Source organism: Melanostigma gelatinosum, assembly GCF_949748355.1.
Source record: "Melanostigma gelatinosum genome assembly, chromosome: 7".
Taxonomy (NCBI): domain Eukaryota; kingdom Metazoa; phylum Chordata; class Actinopteri; order Perciformes; family Zoarcidae; genus Melanostigma; species Melanostigma gelatinosum.
In genome coordinates, this window is record NC_136640.1 from 28,281,823 (window position 1) to 28,305,549 (window position 23,727).

Here is a 23,727-nt window from a genome sequence, read left to right on the forward strand (position 1 = left end):
ATGAACATTACACGATTTAACCACGAGAGGGCATCAGTGTTACACCATTTAATGAATCATGGACATGACATAATTTAACCACTAGAGGGCAGCAGTGTTTCACCATTTAATGAATCATGAAAGATTACATGATTTAACCACTGGAGGGCAGCAGTGTTACACCATTTAATGAATCATGAACATTACACGATTTAACCACTAGAGGGCAGCAGTGTTACACCATTTAATGAATCAGGAACATTACATGATTTAACCACTAGAGGGCAGCAGTGTTACACCATTTAATGAATCATGAACATCACACGATTTAACCATTAGAGTGCAGCAATGTTACACCATTTAATGAATCATGAACATTACACGATTTAACCACTAGACGGCAGCAGTGTTACACCATTTAATGAATCATAAACATTACATGATTTAACCACTAGAGGGCAGCAGTGTTACACCATTTAATGAATCATGAACATTACACGATTTAACCACGAGAGGGCAGCAGTGTTACACCATTTAATGAATCATGAACATTACACGATTTAACCACTAGAGGGCAGCAGTGTTACACCATTTAATGAATCATAAACATTACACGATTTAACCACTAGAGGGCAGCAGTGTTACACCATTTAATGAATCATAAACATTACACGATTTAACCACTAGAGGGCAGCAGTGTTACACCATTTAATGAATCATAAACATTACACGATTTAACTACTAGAGGGCAGCAGTGTTACACCATTTAATGAATCATGAACATTACACGATTTAACCACTAGAGGGCCGCAGTGTTACACCATTTAATGAATCATAAACATTACATGATTTAACCACTAGAGCGCAGCAGTGTTACACCATTTAATGAATCATGAACATTACACGATTTAACCACTAGAGGGCAGCAGTGTTACACCATTTAATGATTCATGATCATTACATGATTTAACCACTAGAGGGCAGCAGTGTTACACCATTTAATGAATCATGAAAAATTACATGATTTAACCACTAGAGGGCAGCAGTGTTACACCATTTAATGAATCATGAACATTACACGATTTAACCACTAGAGGGCAGCAGTGTTACACCATTTAATGAATCATGGACATTACATGATTTAACCACTAGAGGGCAGCAGTGTTACACCATTTAATGAATCATGAACATTACACGATTTAACCACTAGAGGGCAGCAGTGTTACACCATTTCATGAATCATGAACATTACACTATTTAACCACTAGAGGGCAGCAGTGTTACACCATTTAATGAATCATGAACATCACATGATTTAACCACTAGAGGGCAGCAGTGTTACACCATTTAATGAATCATGGACATTACATGATTTAACCACTAGAGGGCAGCAGTGTTACACCATTTAATGAATCATGAAAAATGTCATGATTTAACCACTAGAGGGCAACAGTGTTACACCATTTAATGAATCATAAACATTACACTATTTAACCACTAGAGGGCAGCAGTGTTACACCATTTAATGAATCATGGGCATTACATGATTTAACCACTAGAGGGCAGCAGTGTTACACCATTTAATGAATCATGAAAGATTACATGATTTAACCACTGGAGGGCAGCAGTGTTACACCATTTAATGAATCATGGACATTACATGATTTAACCACTAGAGGGCAGCAGTGTTACACCATTTAATGAATCATGAACGATTACATGATTTAACCACTGGAGGGCAGCAGTGTTACACCATTTAATGAATCATCAACATTACATGATTTAACCACTAGAGGGCAGCAGTGTTACACCATTTAATGAATCATGAACATTACAAGATTTAACCACTAGAGGGCAGCAGTGTTACACCATTTAATGATTCATGAACATTACACGATTTAACCACTAGAGGGCAGCAGTGTTACACCATTTAATGAATCATGAACATTACACGATTTAACCACTAGAGGGCAGCAGTGTTACACCATTTAATGAATCATGAAAGATTACACGATTTAACCACTGGAGGGCAGCAGTGTTACACCATTTAATGAATCATAAACATTACATGATTTAACCACTAGAGGGCAGCAGTGTTACACCATTTAATGAATCATGAACATTACATGATTTAACCACTAGAGGGCAGCAGTGTTACACCATTTCATGAATCATGAACATTACATGATTTAACCACTAGAGGGCAGCAGTGTTACACCATTTAATGAATCATGAACATTACATGATTTAACCACTAGAGGGCAATAGTGTTACACCATTTAATGAATCATAAACATTACATGATTTAACCACTAGAGCGCAGCAGTGTTACACCATTTAATGAATCATGAACATTACATGATTTAACCACTAGAGTGCAGCAGTGTTACACCATTTAATGAATCATGAACATCACATGATTTAACCACTAGAGGGCAGCAGTGTTACACCATTTAATGAATCATGGACATTACATGATTTAACCACTAGAGGGCAGCAGTGTTACACCATTTAATGAATCATGAAAAATGTCATGATTTAACCACTAGAGGGCAACAGTGTTACACCATTTAATGAATCATAAACATTACACTATTTAACCACTAGAGGGCAGCAGTGTTACACCATTTAATGAATCATGGGCATTACATGATTTAACCACTAGAGGGCAGCAGTGTTACACCATTTAATGAATCATGAAAGATTACATGATTTAACCACTGGAGGGCAGCAGTGTTACACCATTTAATGAATCATGGACATTACATGATTTAACCACTAGAGGGCAGCAGTGTTACACCATTTAATGAATCATGAAAGATTACATGATTTAACCACTGGAGGGCAGCAGTGTTACACCATTTAATGAATCATCAACATTACATGATTTAACCACTAGAGGGCAGCAGTGTTACACCATTTAATGAATCATGAACATTACACGATTTAACCACTAGAGGGCAGCAGTGTTACACCATTTAGTGATTCATGAACATTACACGATTTAACCACTAGAGGGCAGCAGTGTTACACCATTTAATGAATCATGAACATTACACGATTTAACCACTAGAGGGCAGCAGTGTTACACCATTTAATGAATCATGAAAGATTACACGATTTAACCACTGGAGGGCAGCAGTGTTACACCATTTAATGAATCATAAACATTACATGATTTAACCACTAGAGGGCAGCAGTGTTACACCATTTAATGAATCATGAACATTACATGATTTAACCACTAGAGGGCAGCAGTGTTACACCATTTCATGAATCATGAACATTACATGATTTAACCACTAGAGGGCAGCAGTGTTACACCATTTAATGAATCATGAACATTACATGATTTAACCACTAGAGGGCAATAGTGTTACACCATTTAATGAATCATAAACATTACATGATTTAACCACTAGAGCGCAGCAGTGTTACACCATTTAATGAATCATGAACATTACATGATTTAACCACTAGAGTGCAGCAGTGTTACACCATTTAATGAATCATAAACATTACACGATTTAACCACTAGAGGGCAGCAGTGTTACACCATTTAATGAATCATGGACATGACATAATTTAACCACTAGAGGGCAGCAGTGTTTCACCATTTAATGAATCATGAAAGATTACATGATTTAACCACTGGAGGGCAGCAGTGTTACACCATTTAATGAATCATGAACATTACATGATTTAACCACTAGAGGGCAGCAGTGTTACACCATTTAATGAATCATGAACATCACACGATTTAACCATTAGAGTGCAGCAGTGTTACACCATTTAATGAATCATGAACATTACACGATTTAACCACTAGACGGCAGCAGTGTTACACCATTTAATGAATCATAAACATTACACGATTTAACCACTAGAGGGCAGCAGTGTTACACCATTTAATGAATCATGAACATTACACGATTTAACCACGAGAGGGCAGCAGTGTTACACCATTTAATGAATCATAAACATTACACGATTTAACCACTAGAGGGCAGCAGTGTTACACCATTTAATGAATCATGAACATTACACGATTTAACCACGAGAGGGCAGCAGTGTTACACCATTTAATGAATCATGGACATGACATAATTTAACCACTAGAGGGCAGCAGTGTTTCACCATTTAATGAATCATGAAAGATTACATGATTTAACCACTGGAGGGCAGCAGTGTTACACCATTTAATGAATCATGAACATTACACGATTTAACCACTAGAGGGCAGCAGTGTTACACCATTTAATGAATCAGGAAGATTACATGATTTAACCACTAGAGGGCAGCAGTGTTACACCATTTAATGAATCATGAACATCACACGATTTAACCATTAGAGTGCAGCAATGTTACACCATTTAATGAATCATGAACATTACACGATTTAACCACTAGACGGCAGCAGTGTTACACCATTTAATGAATCATAAACATTACACGATTTAACCACTAGAGGGCAGCAGTGTTACACCATTTAATGAATCATGAACATTACACGATTTAACCACGAGAGGGCAGCAGTGTTACACCATTTAATGAATCATGAACATTACACGATTTAACCACTAGAGGGCAGCAGTGTTACACCATTTAATGAATCATAAACATTACACGATTTAACCACTAGAGGGCAGCAGTGTTACACCATTTAATGAATCATAAACATTACACGATTTAACCACTAGAGGGCAGCAGTGTTACACCATTTAATGAATCATAAACATTACACGATTTAACTACTAGAGGGCAGCAGTGTTACACCATTTAATGAATCATGAACATTACACGATTTAACCACTAGAGGGCCGCAGTGTTACACCATTTAATGAATCATAAACATTACATGATTTAACCACTAGAGCGCAGCAGTGTTACACCATTTAATGAATCATGAACATTACACGATTTAACCACTAGAGGGCAGCAGTGTTACACCATTTAATGATTCATGATCATTACATGATTTAACCACTAGAGGGCAGCAGTGTTACACCATTTAATGAATCATGAAAAATTACATGATTTAACCACTAGAGGGCAGCAGTGTTACACCATTTAATGAATCATGAACATTACACGATTTAACCACTAGAGGGCAGCAGTGTTACACCATTTAATGAATCATGGACATTACATGATTTAACCACTAGAGGGCAGCAGTGTTACACCATTTAATGAATCATGAACATTACACGATTTAACCACTAGAGGGCAGCAGTGTTACACCATTTCATGAATCATGAACATTACACGATTTAACCACTAGAGGGCAGCAGTGTTACACCATTTCATGAATCATGAACATTACACGATTTAACCACTAGAGGGCAGCAGTGTTACACCATTTAATGAATCATAAACATTACACTATTTAACCACTAGAGGGCAGCAGTGTTACACCATTTAATGAATCATGAACATTACACGATTTAACCACTAGAGGGCAGCAGTGTTACACCATTTAATGAATCATGAACATTACACGATTTAACCACTAGAGGGCAGCAGTGTTACACCATTTAATGAATCATCAACATTACATGATTTAACCACTAGAGGGCAGCAGTGTTACACCATTTAATGAATCATGAACATTACACGATTTAACCACCAGAGGGCAGCAGTGTTACACCATTTAATGATTCATGAACATTACACGATTTAACCACTAGAGGGCAGCAGTGTTACACCATTTAATGAATCATGAACATTACACGATTTAACCACTAGAGGGCAGCAGTGTTACACCATTTAATGAATCATGAAAGATTACACGATTTAACCACTAGAGGGCAGCAGTGTTACACAATTTAATGAATCATAAACATTACATGATTTAACCACTAGAGGGCAGCAGTGTTACACCATTTAATGAATCATGAACATTACATGATTTAACCACTAGAGGGCAGCAGTGTTACACCATTTAATGAATCATGAACATTACATGATTTAACCACTAGAGGGCAGCAGTGTTACACCATTTAATGAATCATAAACATTACATGATTTAACCACTAGAGCGCAGCAGTGTTACACAATTTAATGAATCATGAACATTACATGATTTAACCACTAGAGGGCATCAGTGTTACACCATTTAATGATTCATGGACATTACATGATCTAACCACTAGAGGGCAACAGTGTTACACCATTTAATGAATCATGAGCATTACATGATTTAACCACTAGAGGGCAGCAGTGTTACACCATTTAATGATTCATGAACATTACACGATTTAACCACTAGAGGGCAGCAGTGTTACACCATTTAATGAATCATGAACATTACACGATTTAACCACTAGAGGGCAGCAGTGTTACACCATTTAATGAATCATGAAAGATTACACGATTTAACCACTGGAGGGCAGCAGTGTTACACCATTTAATGAATCATAAACATTACATGATTTAACCACTAGAGGGCAGCAGTGTTACACCATTTAATGAATCATGAACATTACATGATTTAACCACTAGAGGGCAGCAGTGTTACACCATTTCATGAATCATGAACATTACATGATTTAACCACTAGAGGGCAGCAGTGTTACACCATTTAATGAATCATGAACATTACATGATTTAACCACTAGAGGGCAATAGTGTTACACCATTTAATGAATCATAAACATTACATGATTTAACCACTAGAGCGCAGCAGTGTTACACCATTTAATGAATCATGAACATTACATGATTTAACCACTAGAGTGCAGCAGTGTTACACCATTTAATGAATCATGAACATCACATGATTTAACCACTAGAGGGCAGCAGTGTTACACCATTTAATGAATCATGGACATTACATGATTTAACCACTAGAGGGCAGCAGTGTTACACCATTTAATGAATCATGAAAAATGTCATGATTTAACCACTAGAGGGCAACAGTGTTACACCATTTAATGAATCATAAACATTACACTATTTAACCACTAGAGGGCAGCAGTGTTACACCATTTAATGAATCATGGGCATTACATGATTTAACCACTAGAGGGCAGCAGTGTTACACCATTTAATGAATCATGAAAGATTACATGATTTAACCACTGGAGGGCAGCAGTGTTACACCATTTAATGAATCATGGACATTACATGATTTAACCACTAGAGGGCAGCAGTGTTACACCATTTAATGAATCATGAAAGATTACATGATTTAACCACTGGAGGGCAGCAGTGTTACACCATTTAATGAATCATCAACATTACATGATTTAACCACTAGAGGGCAGCAGTGTTACACCATTTAATGAATCATGAACATTACACGATTTAACCACTAGAGGGCAGCAGTGTTACACCATTTAGTGATTCATGAACATTACACGATTTAACCACTAGAGGGCAGCAGTGTTACACCATTTAATGAATCATGAACATTACACGATTTAACCACTAGAGGGCAGCAGTGTTACACCATTTAATGAATCATGAAAGATTACACGATTTAACCACTGGAGGGCAGCAGTGTTACACCATTTAATGAATCATAAACATTACATGATTTAACCACTAGAGGGCAGCAGTGTTACACCATTTAATGAATCATGAACATTACATGATTTAACCACTAGAGGGCAGCAGTGTTACACCATTTCATGAATCATGAACATTACATGATTTAACCACTAGAGGGCAGCAGTGTTACACCATTTAATGAATCATGAACATTACATGATTTAACCACTAGAGGGCAATAGTGTTACACCATTTAATGAATCATAAACATTACATGATTTAACCACTAGAGCGCAGCAGTGTTACACCATTTAATGAATCATGAACATTACATGATTTAACCACTAGAGTGCAGCAGTGTTACACCATTTAATGAATCATAAACATTACACGATTTAACCACTAGAGGGCAGCAGTGTTACACCATTTAATGAATCATGGACATGACATAATTTAACCACTAGAGGGCAGCAGTGTTTCACCATTTAATGAATCATGAAAGATTACATGATTTAACCACTGGAGGGCAGCAGTGTTACACCATTTAATGAATCATGAACATTACATGATTTAACCACTAGAGGGCAGCAGTGTTACACCATTTAATGAATCATGAACATCACACGATTTAACCATTAGAGTGCAGCAGTGTTACACCATTTAATGAATCATGAACATTACACGATTTAACCACTAGACGGCAGCAGTGTTACACCATTTAATGAATCATAAACATTACACGATTTAACCACTAGAGGGCAGCAGTGTTACACCATTTAATGAATCATGAACATTACACGATTTAACCACGAGAGGGCAGCAGTGTTACACCATTTAATGAATCATGGACATGACATAATTTAACCACTAGAGGGCAGCAGTGTTTCACCATTTAATGAATCATGAAAGATTACATGATTTAACCACTGGAGGGCAGCAGTGTTACACCATTTAATGAATCATGAACATTACACGATTTAACCACTAGAGGGCAGCAGTGTTACACCATTTAATGAATCAGGAAGATTACATGATTTAACCACTAGAGGGCAGCAGTGTTACACCATTTAATGAATCATGAACATCACACGATTTAACCATTAGAGTGCAGCAATGTTACACCATTTAATGAATCATGAACATTACACGATTTAACCACTAGACGGCAGCAGTGTTACACCATTTAATGAATCATAAACATTACACGATTTAACCACTAGAGGGCAGCAGTGTTACACCATTTAATGAATCATAAACATTACACGATTTAACCACTAGAGGGCAGCAGTGTTACACCATTTAATGAATCATAAACATTACACGATTTAACTACTAGAGGGCAGCAGTGTTACACCATTTAATGAATCATGAACATTACACGATTTAACCACTAGAGGGCCGCAGTGTTACACCATTTAATGAATCATAAACATTACATGATTTAACCACTAGAGCGCAGCAGTGTTACACCATTTAATGAATCATGAACATTACACGATTTAACCACTAGAGGGCAGCAGTGTTACACCATTTAATGATTCATGATCATTACATGATTTAACCACTAGAGGGCAGCAGTGTTACACCATTTAATGAATCATGAAAAATTACATGATTTAACCACTAGAGGGCAGCAGTGTTACACCATTTAATGAATCATGAACATTACACGATTTAACCACTAGAGGGCAGCAGTGTTACACCATTTAATGAATCATGGACATTACATGATTTAACCACTAGAGGGCAGCAGTGTTACACCATTTAATGAATCATGAACATTACACGATTTAACCACTAGAGGGCAGCAGTGTTACACCATTTCATGAATCATGAACATTACACGATTTAACCACTAGAGGGCAGCAGTGTTACACCATTTCATGAATCATGAACATTACACGATTTAACCACTAGAGGGCAGCAGTGTTACACCATTTAATGAATCATAAACATTACACTATTTAACCACTAGAGGGCAGCAGTGTTACACCATTTAATGAATCATGAACATTACACGATTTAACCACTAGAGGGCAGCAGTGTTACACCATTTAATGAATCATGAACATTACACGATTTAACCACTAGAGGGCAGCAGTGTTACACCATTTAATGAATCATCAACATTACATGATTTAACCACTAGAGGGCAGCAGTGTTACACCATTTAATGAATCATGAACATTACACGATTTAACCACCAGAGGGCAGCAGTGTTACACCATTTAATGATTCATGAACATTACACGATTTAACCACTAGAGGGCAGCAGTGTTACACCATTTAATGAATCATGAACATTACACGATTTAACCACTAGAGGGCAGCAGTGTTACACCATTTAATGAATCATGAAAGATTACACGATTTAACCACTAGAGGGCAGCAGTGTTACACAATTTAATGAATCATAAACATTACATGATTTAACCACTAGAGGGCAGCAGTGTTACACCATTTAATGAATCATGAACATTACATGATTTAACCACTAGAGGGCAGCAGTGTTACACCATTTAATGAATCATGAACATTACATGATTTAACCACTAGAGGGCAGCAGTGTTACACCATTTAATGAATCATGAACATTACATGATTTAACCACTAGAGGGCAGCAGTGTTACACCATTTAATGAATCATAAACATTACATGATTTAACCACTAGAGCGCAGCAGTGTTACACAATTTAATGAATCATGAACATTACATGATTTAACCACTAGAGGGCATCAGTGTTACACCATTTAATGATTCATGGACATTACATGATCTAACCACTAGAGGGCAACAGTGTTACACCATTTAATGAATCATGAGCATTACATGATTTAACCACTAGAGGGCAGCAGTGTTACACCATTTAATGAATCATAAACATTACACGATTTAACCACTAGAGGGCAGCAGTGTTACACCATTTAATGAATCATGGACATGACATAATTTAACCACTAGAGGGCAGCAGTGTTTCACCATTTAATGAATCATGAAAGATTACATGATTTAACCACTGGAGGGCAGCAGTGTTACACCATTTAATGAATCATGAACATTACACGATTTAACCATTAGAGTGCAGCAGTGTTACACCATTTAATGAATCATGAACATCACACGATTTAACCATTAGAGTGCAGCAGTGTTACACCATTTAATGAATCATGAACATTACACGATTTAACCATTAGAGTGCAGCAGTGTTACACCATTTAATGAATCATGAACATTACACGATTTAACCACTAGAGGGCAGCAGTGTTACACCATTTAATGAATCATGAACATCACACGATTTAACCATTAGAGTGCAGCAGTGTTACACCATTTAATGAATCATGAACATTACACGATTTAACCACTAGACGGCAGCAGTGTTACACCATTTAATGAATCATAAACATTACATGATTTAACCACTAGAGGGCAGCAGTGTTACACCATTTAATGAATCATGAACATTACACGATTTAACCACGAGAGGGCAGCAGTGTTACACCATTTAATGAATCATGAACATTACACGATTTAACCACTAGAGGGCAGCAGTGTTACACCATTTAATGAATCATAAACATTACACGATTTAACCACTAGAGGGCAGCAGTGTTACACCATTTAATGAATCATGGACATTACATGATTTAACCACTAGAGGGCAGCAGTGTTACACCATTTAATGAATCATGAAAAATTACATGATTTAACCACTAGAGGGCAGCAGTGTTACACCATTTAATGAATCATAAACATTACATGATTTAACCACTAGAGGGCAGCAGTGTTATACCATTTAATGAATCATGGATATTACATGATTTAACCACTAGAGGGCAGCAGTGTTACACCATTTAATGAATCATGAAATATTACATGATTTAACCACTGGAGGGCAGCAGTGTTACACCATTTAATGAATCATAAACATTACACGATTTAACCACTAGAGGGCAGCAGTGTGACACCATTTAATAAATCATAAACATTACACGATTTAACTACTAGAGTGCAGCAGTGTTACACCATTTAATGAATCATGAACATTACACGATTTAACCACTAGAGGGCAGCAGTGTTACACCATTTAATGAATCATAAACATTACATGATTTAACCACTAGAGCGCAGCAGTGTTACACCATTTAATGAATCATGAACATTACACGATTTAACCACTAGAGGGCAGCAGTGTTACACCATTTAATGATTCATGATCATTACATGATTTAACCACTAGAGGACAGCAGTGTTACACCATTTAATGAATCATGAAAAATTACATGATTTAACCACTAGAGGGCAGCAGTGTTACACCATTTAATGAATCATGAAAAATGTCATGATTTAACCACTAGAGGGCAACAGTGTTACACCATTTAATGAATCATGACCATTACACGATTTAACCACTAGAGGGCAGCAGTGTTACACCATTTAATGAATCATGAACATTACACGATTTAACCACTAGAGGGCAGCAGTGTTACACCATTTAATGAATCATGAACATTACACGATTTAACCACTAGAGGGCAGCAGTGTTACACCATTTAATGAATCATAAACATTACACTATTTAACCACTAGAGGGCAGCAGTGTTACACCATTTAATGAATCATGAACATCACATGATTTAACCACTAGAGGGCAGCAGTGTTACACCATTTAATGAATCATGGACATTACATGATTTAACCACTAGAGGGCAGCAGTGTTACACCATTTAATGAATCATGAAAAATGTCATGATTTAACCACTAAAGGGCAACAGTGTTACACCATTTAATGAATCATAAACATTACACTATTTAACCACTAGAGGGCAGCAGTGTTACACCATTTAATGAATCATGAACATCACATGATTTAACCACAAGAGTGCAGCAGTGTTACACCATTTAATGATTCATGAACATTACATGATTTAACCACTAGAGGGCAGCAGTGTTACACCATTTAATGAATCATGAAAGATTACATGATTTAACCACTGGAGGGCAGCAGTGTTACACCATTTAATGAATCATGGACATTACATGATTTAACCACTAGAGGGCAGCAGTGTTACACCATTTAATGAATCATAAACATTACACTATTTAACCACTAGAGGGCAGCAGTGTTACACCATTTAATGAATCATGAACATCACATGATTTAACCACTAGAGGGCAGCAGTGTTACACCATTTAATGAATCATGGACATTACATGATTTAACCACTAGAGGGCAGCAGTGTTACACCATTTAATGAATCATGAAAAATGTCATGATTTAACCACTAAAGGGCAACAGTGTTACACCATTTAATGAATCATAAACATTACACTATTTAACCACTAGAGGGCAGCAGTGTTACACCATTTAATGAATCATGAAAGATTACATGATTTAACCACTGGAGGGCAGCAGTGTTACACCATTTAATGAATCATGGACATTACATGATTTAACCACTAGAGGGCAGCAGTGTTACACCATTTAATGAATCATGAAAGATTACATGATTTAACCACTGGAGGGCAGCAGTGTTACACCATTTGATGAATCATGAACATTACACGATTTAACCACTAGAGGGCAGCAGTGTTACACCATTTAATGAATCATGAACATTACACGATTTAACCACTAGAGGGCAGCAGTGTTACACCATTTAATGAATCATGAAAGATTACACGATTTAACCACTGGAGGGCAGCAGTGTTACACCATTTAATGAATCATAAACATTACATGATTTAACCACTAGAGGGCAGCAGTGTTACACCATTTAATGAATCATGAACATTACATGATTTAACCACTAGAGGGCAGCAGTGTTACACCATTTAATGAATCATGAACATTACATGATTTAACCACTAGAGGGCAGCAGTGTTACACCATTTAATGAATCATGAACATTACATGATTTAACCACTAGAGGGCAGCAGTGTTACACCATTTAATGAATCATAAACATTACATGATTTAACCACTAGAGCGCAGCAGTGTTACACCATTTAATGAATCATGAACATTACATTATTTAACCACTAGAGGGCAGCAGTGTTACACCATTTAATGAATCATAAACATTACACGATTTAACCACTAGAGGGCAGCAGTGTTACACCATTTAATGAATCATGGACATGACATAATTTAACCACTAGAGGGCAGCAGTGTTTCACCATTTAATGAATCATGAAAGATTACATGATTTAACCACTGGAGGGCAGCAGTGTTACACCATTTAATGAATCATGAACATTAAATGATTTAACCACTAGAGGGCAGCAGTGTTACACCATTTAATGAATCATGAACATCACACGATTTAACCATTAGAGTGCAGCAGTGTTACACCATTTAATGAATCATGAACATTACACGATTTAACCACACGAGGGCAGCAGTGTTACACCATTTAATGAATCATAAACATTACACGATTTAACCACTAGAGGGCAGCAGTGTTACACCATTTAATGAATCATGAACATTACACGATTTAACCACGAGAGGGCAGCAGTGTTTCACCATTTAATGAATCATGAAAGATTACATGATTTAACCACTGGAGGGCAGCAGTGTTACACCATTTAATGAATCATGAACATTACACGATTTAACCACTAGAGGGCAGCAGTGTTACACCATTTAATGAATCATGAACATTACATGATTTAACCACTAGAGGGCAGCAGTGTTACACCATTTAATGAATCATGAACATCACACGATTTAACCATTAGAGTGCAGCAGTGTTACACCATTTAATGAATCATGAACATTACACGATTTAACCACTAGACGGCAGCAGTGTTACACCATTTAATGAATCATAAACATTACACGATTTAACCACTAGAGGGCAGCAGTGTTACACCATTTAATGAATCATGAACATTACACGATTTAACCACGAGAGGGCAGCAGTGTTATACCATTTAATGAATCATGAACATTACACGATTTAACCACTAGAGGGCAGCAGTGTTACACAATTTAATGAATCATAAACATTACACGATTTAACCACTAGAGGGCAGCAGTGTTACACCATTTAATGAATCATGGACATTACATGATTTAACCACTAGAGGGCAGCAGTGTTACACCATTTAATGAATCATGAACATTACACGATTTAACCACTAGAGGGCAGCAGTGTTACACCATTTAATGAATCATAAACATTACATGATTTAACCACTAGAGCGCAGCAGTGTTACACCATTTAATGAATCATGAACATTACACGATTTAACCACTAGAGGGCAGCAGTGTTACACCATTTAATGAATCATGAAAAATTACATGATTTAACCACTAGAGGGCAGCAGTGTTACACCATTTAATGAATCATGAAAAATTACATGATTTAACCACTAGAGGGCAGCAGTGTTACACCATTTAATGAATCATGAACATTACACGATTTAACCACTAGAGGGCAGCAGTGTTACACCATTTAATGAATCATGGACATTACATGATTTAACCACTAGAGGGCAGCAGTGTTACACCATTTAATGAATCATGAAAAATGTCATGATTTAACCACTAGAGGGCAACAGTGTTACACCATTTAATGAATCATAAACATTACATGATTTAACCACTTGAGGGCAGCAGTGTTACACCATTTAATGAATCATGAACATTACACGATTTAACCACTAGAGGGCAGCAGTGTTACACCATTTAATGAATCATAAACATTAAACTATTTAACCACTAGAGGGCAGCAGTGTTACACCATTTAATGAATCATGAACATCACATGATTTAACCACAAGAGTGCAGCAGTGTTACACCATTTAATGATTCATGAACATTACATGATTTAACCACTAGAGGGCAGCAGTGTTACACCATTTAATGAATCATGGACATTACATGATTTAACCACTAGAGGGCAGCAGTGTTACACCATTTAATGAATCATGAAAGATTACATAATTTAACCACTGGAGGGCAGCAGTGTTACACCATTTAATGAATCATGGACATTACATGATTTAACCACTAGAGGGCAGCAGTGTTACACCATTTAATGATTCATCAACATTACATGATTTAACCACTAGAGGGCAGCAGTGTTACACCATTTAATGAATCATGAACATTACACGATTTAACCACTAGAGGGCAGCAGTGTTACACCATTTAAAGATTCATGAACATTACACGATTTAACCACTAGAGGGCAGCAGTGTTACACCATTTAATGAATCATGAACATTACACGATTTAACCACTAGAGGGCAGCAGTGTTACACCATTTAATGAATCATGAAAGATTACACGATTTAACCACTGGAGGGCAGCAGTGTTACACCATTTAATGAATCATAAACATTACATGATTTAACCACTAGAGGGCAGCAGTGTTACACCATTTAATGAATCATGAACATTACATGATTTAACCACTAGAGGGCAGCAGTGTTACACCATTTAATGAATCATGAACATTACATGATTTAACCACTAGAGGGCAGCAGTGTTACACCATTTAATGAATCATGAACATTACATGATTTAACCACTAGAGGGCAGCAGTGTTACACCATTTAATGAATCATAAACATTACATGATTTAACCACTAGAGCGCAGCAGTGTTACACCATTTAATGAATCATGAACATTACATGATTTAACCACTAGAGGGCATCAGTGTTACACCATTTAATGTTTCATGAACATTACATGTTTTAACCACTAGAGGGCAACAGTGTTACACCATTTAATGAATCATGAGCATTACATGATTTAACCACTTGAGGGCAGCAGTGTTACACCATTTAATGAATCATGAACATTACACGATTTAACCACTAGAGGGCAGCAGTGTTACACCATTTAATGAATCATGAACATTACACGATTTAACCACTAGAGGGCAGCAGTGTTATACCATTTAATGAATCATGAAATATTACATGATTTAACCACTGGAGGGCAGCAGTGTTACACCATTTAATGAATCATGGACATTACATGATTTAACCACTAGAGGGCAGCAGTGTTACACCATTTAATGAATCCTGAACATTACATGAGTTAACCACTAGAGGGCAGCAGTGTTACACCATTTAATGAATCATAAAAATTACATGATTTAACCACTAGAGCGCAGCAGTGTTACACCATTTAATGAATCATAAAAATGACATGATTTAACCACTAGAGCGCAGCAGTGTTACACCATTTAATGAATCTTGAACATTACATGATTTAACCACTAGAGGGCATCAGTGTTACACCATTTAATGATTCATGAGCATTACATGATCTAACCACTAGAGGGCAACAGTGTTACACCATTTAATGAATCATGAGCATTACATGATTTAACCACTAGAGGGCAGCAGTGTTACACCATTTAATGAATCATGAAAGATTACATGATTTAACCACTGGAGGGCAGCAGTGTTACACCATTTAATGAATCATGAACATTACACGATTTAACCACTAGAGGGCAGCAGTGTTACATCATTTAATGAATCATAAACATTACACGATTTAACCACTAGAGGGCAGCAGTGTTACACCATTTAATGAATCATGGACATTACATGATTTAACCACTAGAGGGCAGCAGTGTTACACCATTTAATGAATCATGAAAGATTACATGATTTAACCACTGGAGGGCAGCAGTGTTACACCATTTAATGAATCATGGACATTACATGATTTAACCACTAGAGGGCAGCAGTGTTAAACCATTTAATGAATCATGAAAGATTACATGATTTAACCACTGGAGGGCAGCAGTGTTACACCATTTAATGAATCATCAACATTACATGATTTAACCACTAGAGGGCAAAAGTGTTACACCATTTAATGAATCATGAACATTACACAATTTAACCACTAGAGGGCAGCAGTGTTACACCATTTAATGAATCATGAACATTACATGATTTAACCACTAGAGGGCAGCAGTGTTACACCATTTAATGAATCATGAACATTACATGAGTTAACCACTAGAGGGCAGCAGTGTTACACCATTTAATGAATCATAAAAATTACATGATTTAACCACTAGAGCGCAGCAGTGTTACACCATTTAATGAATCATAAAAATTACATGATTTAACCACTAGAGCGCAGCAGTGTTACACCATTTAATGAATCTTGAACATTACATGATTTAACCACTAGAGGGCATCAGTGTTACACCATTTAATGATTCATGAGCATTACATGATCTAACCACTAGAGGGCAACAGTGTTACACCATTTAATGAATCATGAGCATTACATGATTTAACCACTAGAGGGCAGCAGTGTTACACCATTTAATGAATCATGGACATGACATAATTTAACCACTAGAGGGCAGCAGTGTTTCACCATTTAATGAATCATGAAAGATTACATGATTTAACCACTGGAGGGCAGCAGTGTTACACCATTTAATGAATCATGAACATTACATGATTTAACCACTAGAGGGCAGCAGTGTTACACCATTTAATGAATCATGAACATCACACGATTTAACCATTAGAGTGCAGCAGTGTTACACCATTTAATGAATCATGAACATTACACAATTTAACCACTAGAGGGCAGCAGTGTTACACCATTTAATGAATCATGAAAGATTACACGATTTAACCACTGGAGGTCAGCAGTGTTACACCATTTAATGAATCATGAGCATTACATGATTTAACCACTAGAGGGCAGCAGTGTTACACCATTTCATGAATCATAAACATTACACGATTTAACCACTAGAGGGCAGCAGTGTTACACCATTTAATGAATCATGGACATGACATAATTTAACAACTAGAGGGCAGCAGTGTTACACCATTTAATGAATCATGGACATGACATAATTTAACCACTAGAGGGCAACAGTGTTTCACCATTTAATGAATCATGAAAGATTACATGATTTAACCACTGGAGGGCAGCAGTGTTACACCATTTAATGAATCATGAACATTACATGATTTAACCACTAGAGGGCAGCAGTGTTACACCATTTAATGAATCATGAACATCACACGATTTAACCATTAGAGTGCAGCAGTGTTACACCATTTAATGAATCATGAACATTACACGATTTAACCACTAGGCGGCAGCAGTGTTACAACATTTAATGAATCATAAACATTACACGATTTAACCACTAGAGGGCAGCAGTGTTACACCATTTAATGAATCATGAACATTACACGATTTAACCACGAGAGGGCAGCAGTGTTACACCATTTAATGAATCATGGACATGACATAATTTAACCACTAGAGGGCAGCAGTGTTTCACCATTTAATGAATCATGAAAGATTACATGATTTAACCACTGGAGGGCAGCAGTGTTACACCATTTAATGAATCATGAACATTACACGATTTAACCACTAGAGGGCAGCAGTGTTACACCATTTAATGAATCATGAACATTACATGATTTAACCACTAGAGGGCAGCAGTGTTACACCATTTAATGAATCATGAACATCACACGATTTAACCATTAGAGTGCAGCAGTGTTACACCATTTAATGAATCATGAACATTACACGATTTAACCACTAGACGGCAGCAGTGTTACACCATTTAATGAATCATAAACATTACACGATTTAACCACTAGAGGGCAGCAGTGTTACACCATTTAATGAATCATGAACATTACACGATTTAACCACTAGAGGGCAGCAGTGTTACACCATTTAATGAATCATGGACATGACATAATTTAACCACTAGAGGGCAGCAGTGTTTCACCATTTAATGAATCATGAAAGATTACATGATTTAACCACTAGAGGGCAGCAGTGTTACACCATTTAATGAATCATAAACATTACATGATTTAACCACTAGAGGGCAGCAGTGTTTTACCATTTAATGAATCATGAAATATTACATGATTTAACCACTGGAGGGCAGCAGTGTTACACCATTTAATGAATCATGGACATTACATGATTTAACCACTAGAGGGCAGCAGTGTTACACCATTTAATGAATCCTGAACATTACATGAGTTAACCACTAGAGGGCAGCAGTGTTACACCATTTAATGAATCATAAAAATTACATGATTTAACCACTAGAGCGCAGCAGTGTTACACCATTTAATGAATCATAAAAATTACATGATTTAACCACTAGAGCGCAGCAGTGTTACACCATTTAATGAATCTTGAACATTACATGATTTAACCACTAGAGGGCATCAGTGTTACACCATTTAATGATTCATGAGCATTACATGATCTAACCACTAGAGGGCAACAGTGTTACACCATTTAATGAATCATGAGCATTACATGATTTAACCACTAGAGGGCAGCAGTGTTACACCATTTAATGAATCATGGACATGACATAATTTAACCACTAGAGGGCAGCAGTGTTTCACCATTTAATGAATCATGAAAGATTACATGATTTAACCACTGGAGGGCAGCAGTGTTACACCATTTAATGAATCATGAACATTACACGATTTAACCACTAGACGGCAGCAGTGTTACACCATTTAATGAATCATAAACATTACACGATTTAACCACTAGAGGGCAGCAGTGTTACACCATTTAATGAATCATGGACATTACATGATTTAACCACTAGAGGGCAGCAGTGTTACACCATTTAATGAATCATGAAAGATTACATGATTTAACCACTGGAGGGCAGCAGTGTTACACCATTTAATGAATCATGGACATTACATGATTTAACCACTAGAGGGCAGCAGTGTTAAACCATTTAATGAATCATGAAAGATTACATGATTTAACCACTGGAGGGCAGCAGTGTTACACCATTTAATGAATCATCAACATTACATGATTTAACCACTAGAGGGCAAAAGTGTTACACCATTTAATGAATCATGAACATTACACGATTTAACCACTAGAGGGCAGCAGTGTTACACCATTTAATGATTCATGAACATTACACGATTTAACCACTAGAGGGCAGCAGTGTTACACCATTTAATGAATCATCAACATTACATGATTTAAGCACTAGAGGGCAGCAGTGTTACACCATTTAATGAATCATGAACATTACACGATTTAACCACTAGAGGGCAGCAGTGTTACACCATTTAATGAATCATGAACATTACACGATTTAACCACTAGAGGGCAGCAGTGTTACACCATTTAATGAATCATGAAAGATTACACAATTTAACCACTGGAGGTCAGCAGTGTTACACCATTTAATGAATCATGAGCATTACATGATTTAACCACTAGAGGGCAGCAGTGTTACACCATTTCATGAATCATAAACATTACACGATTTAACCACTAGAGGGCAGCAGTGTTACACCATTTAATGAATCATGGACATGACATAATTTAACCACTAGAGGGCAGCAGTGTTACACCATTTAATGAATCATGGACATGACATAATTTAACCACTAGAGGGCAACAGTGTTTCACCATTTAATGAATCATGAAAGATTACATGATTTAACCACTGGAGGGCAGCAGTGTTACACCATTTAATGAATCATGAACATTACATGATTTAACCACTAGAGGGCAGCAGTGTTACACCATTTAATGAATCATGAACATCACACGATTTAACCATTAGAGTGCAGCAGTGTTACACCATTTAATGAATCATGAACATTACACGATTTAACCACTAGACGGCAGCAGTGTTACACCATTTAATGAATCATAAACATTACACGATTTAACCACTAGAGGGCAGCAGTGTTACACCATTTAATGAATCATGAACATTACACGATTTAACCACGAGAGGGCAGCAGTGTTACACCATTTAATGAATCATGGACATGACATAATTTAACCACTAGAGGGCAGCAGTGTTTCACCATTTAATGAATCATGAAAGATTACATGATTTAACCACTGGAGGGCAGCAGTGTTACACCATTTAATGAATCATGAACATTACACGATTTAACCACTAGAGGGCAGCAGTGTTACACCATTTAATGAATCATGAACATTACATGATTTAACCACTAGAGGGCAGCAGTGTTACACCATTTAATGAATCATGAACATCACACGATTTAACCATTAGAGTGCAGCAGTGTTACACCATTTAATGAATCATGAACATTACACGATTTAACCACTAGACGGCAGCAGTGTTACACCATTTAATGAATCATAAACATTACACGATTTAACCACTAGAGGGCAGCAGTGTTACACCATTTAATGAATCATGAACATTACACGATTTAACCACGAGAGGGCAGCAGTGTTACACCATTTAATGAATCATGAACATTACATGAGTTAACCACTAGAGGGCAGCAGTGTTACACCATTTAATGAATCATAAAAATTACATGATTTAACCACTAGAGCGCAGCAGTGTTACACCATTTAATGAATCATAAAAATTACATGATTTAACCACTAGAGCGCAGCAGTGTTACACCATTTAATGAATCTTGAACATTACATGATTTAACCACTAGAGGGCATCAGTGTTACACCATTTAATGATTCATGAGCATTACATGATCTAACCACTAGAGGGCAACAGTGTTACACCATTTAATGAATCATGAGCATTACATGATTTAACCACTAGAGGGCAGCAGTGTTACACCATTTAATGAATCATGGACATGACATAATTTAACCACTAGAGGGCAGCAGTGTTTCACCATTTAATGAATCATGAAAGATTACATGATTTAACCACTAGAGGGCAGCAGTGTTACACCATTTAATGAATCATAAACATTACATGATTTAACCACTAGAGGGCAGCAGTGTTATACCATTTAATTAATCATGAAATATTACATGATTTAACCACTGGAGGGCAGCAGTGTTACACCATTTAATGAATCATGGCATGATTTAACCACTAGAGGGCAGCAGTGTTACACCATTTAATGAATCCTGAACATTACATGAGTTAACCACTAGAGGGCAGCAGTGTTACACCATTTAATGAATCATAAAAATTACATGATTTAACCACTAGAGCGCAGCAGTGTTACACCATTTAATGAATCATAAAAATTACATGATTTAACCACTAGAGCGCAGCAGTGTTACACCATTTAATGAATCTTGAACATTACATGATTTAACCACTAGAGGGCATCAGTGTTACACCATTTAATGATTCATGAGCATTACATGATCTAACCACTAGAGGGCAACAGTGTTACACCATTTAATGAATCATGAGCATTACATGATTTAACCACTAGAGGGCAGCAGTGTTACACCATTTAATGAATCATGGACATGACATAATTTAACCACTAGAGGGCAGCAGTGTTTCACCATTTAATGAATCATGAAAGATTACATGATTTAACCACTGGAGGGCAGCAGTGTTACACCATTTAACGAATCATGAACATTACACGATTTAACCACTAGAGGGCAGCAGTGTTACACCATTTAATGAATCATAAACATTACACGATTTAACCACTAGAGGGCAGCAGTGTTACACCATTTAATGATTCATGATCATTACATGATTTAACCACTAGAGGGCAGCAGTGTTACACCATTTAATGAATCATGAACATTACATGAGTTAACCACTAGAGGGCAGCAGTGTTACACCATTTAATGAATCATAAAAATTACATGATTTAACCACTAGAGCGCAGCAGTGTTACACCATTTAATGAATCATAAAAATTACATGATTTAACCACTAGAGCGCAGCAGTGTTACACCATTTAATGAATCTTGAACATTACATGATTTAACCACTAGAGGGCATCAGTGTTACACCATTTAATGATTCATGAGCATTACATGATCTAACCACTAGAGGGCAACAGTGTTACACCATTTAATGAATCATGAACATCACACGATTTAACCATTAGAGTGCAGCAGTGTTACACCATTTAATGAATCATGAACATTACACAATTTAACCACTAGACGGCAGCAGTGTTACACCATTTAATGAATCATAAACATTACACGATTTAACCACTATAGGGCAGCAGTGTTACACCATTTAATGAATCATGAACATTACACGATTTAACCACGAGAGGGCAGCAGTGTTACACCATTTAATGAATCATGGACATGACATAATTTAACCACTAGAGGGCAGCAGTGTTTCACCATTTAATGAATCATGAAAAATTACATGATTTAACCACTAGAGGGCAGCAGTGTTACACCATTTAATGAATCATGAACATTACACGATTTAACCACTAGAGGGCAGCAGTGTTACACCATTTAATGAATCATGGACAT